The sequence below is a fragment of the Garra rufa genome, chromosome 18 (assembly GCF_049309525.1).
Source record: "Garra rufa chromosome 18, GarRuf1.0, whole genome shotgun sequence".
NCBI lineage: Eukaryota > Metazoa > Chordata > Actinopteri > Cypriniformes > Cyprinidae > Garra > Garra rufa.
The window spans coordinates 1777855-1779597 of NC_133378.1; the positions used below are offsets into that span (position 1 = coordinate 1777855).

The window sequence follows — 1743 nt, forward strand, 5'->3', positions numbered from 1 at the left end:
AAACATTTCCATTGTGGACCGTGCTATATGCAGCGTGTTCGTGTGTTCGCAGCGCGTTTCTGAGTTTGGTTGTGTTGTGAGAATTTGCAGCGTGTTTCCGTATTTGTGTTTGCGTTGCGAGGATTTGCAGCGCCTGTGTTGTCAAACTGATGAAGATGTTTTCTTAATTTGTTGTCGTTTTTTTCTGTTTGCATGTGTTTTCTTGTTTGCAGCGCGTTGGCCTCTCTCGGCCACCGTAGTTTTCTTTTAGTGTGTGATTGAACTGAAATATTTTCCCTTTAAACCATTCGGTTTTGTTATTATTTTATCAACATATTCTGTGTATTAGAGCAGCAATCTAAATATATGTGTGTGTGTGTGTGTACAAACAAAGGGGGAAAAAACATTATTAACCATTACTTTATTCGATTTTTACCTTCTCTTAGGAAGGAGGCAACTGAACAACATTATTTTGATACTAAATTAGACTAAAAGACTAATTAGTCATTTTCAGCACCAATTAAAGCTTCACTTCGGACACAGGGCTTGCATTTTCCGCACTGAACTTGAGGGAAAATCAGTGGACTGTAATGAAACTGTGTTAAAGAGAGCTGAAGCACTACATTACTGTTAACAGTACTTGAACTAAATGACATCTGCTGATCTTTCTGTATTCAGTACCAGTCTGTTATTGTGTCACTTAAAGATGCATTTCACATTTATCTAATGCCTAAAAGACCACAGCATCATGAATTGCTTTCAAATTGAGAAAACAAATAATCCAAGCAAACCATTAAAACGATATTTAGAGTTCACTTTTGTTTTACAAGAGACAAACCACACACAACAGAGAGCGTGTGTGAATAAGCCAATGTTAGTACAATACCACATTATGACCTGCTGCACAGAGATGGTTTATAACCAAACTCACCCTTCCACGCAGGCTCACTCCGCACTGCGTACCGTCTGCGTTTACATGCACGCTCTGACTTGTGTTAGCGAACTTACAAATGATTATTGAGGTGGAGTGCACTCATACAAACAAACGCGGAGTGTTCCGTCCATTTTGTCCACGAGAGGGGCGTGACGCACTGAAGGAAGCGGCAGAACAGCCGCCACGCGACGCTCCACCGGAAACGAAGAGCGACACTGGTGGACTGGAGGACGAACAGCATGGACATGCCTACAAAATCTGACAAACTGTAAATATAACAAGACGAAAGAGCTCGGAAAAAAAAAAAAAAATATATATATATATATATATATTTTTTTTCCCCCCAAATTTAGTTTTAGTTTTTTTTCCATTGATCAAAAAGCATGTCTAATTAATTGAAATAATGAATTATGAATAGTATAACAGTAATTTTTTTACATTGATATACGTTTTTCTCTCTCTCTCTCAAATTCTGGTTTATAACCAAACCTGTTGTTTTCCATTGTAATGGTAATTGTAATTGCAAACAATACTAGGATGTTTAGAAGTTTATTTTTTCCAGGAATTCTGTGTTATGTACTATATTTCTCTGGCAATCCAATGATGCAATAAAACATGAATTTCATTTATCTTTTAATTTTTGTGGCAAAGTGCTGCACAACAGAGGTTTACTGCTAAAATTAAAACGTAAGATAATTTGTGTGATTATCGCTTAAAAACAATGTTTGTTATTTTTAAAGATGTATTAGCAGTACGAAAACAACACAATAAAACTAGGAAACCTCACCCTAAAACAGTCCAATTGACTCCCAGTGTGTTGATGCCCTGTT

At 36.8% G+C, this 1743-nt stretch overlaps 1 protein-coding gene across 1 annotated transcript in view; it reads right to left on the reverse strand.

The window, feature by feature from the left end:
• Positions 1-1042, reverse strand: part of LOC141291437 (death-inducer obliterator 1) — a 20075-nt gene extending 19033 nt beyond the window's left edge. Inside the window, exon 1 of the mRNA XM_073823601.1 lies at positions 911-1042. The gene's annotated coding sequence lies outside the window, so the exon portion shown is untranslated. The remainder of the gene's footprint in view (positions 1-910) is intronic.
• Positions 1043-1743: the final 701 nt, after the last annotated feature.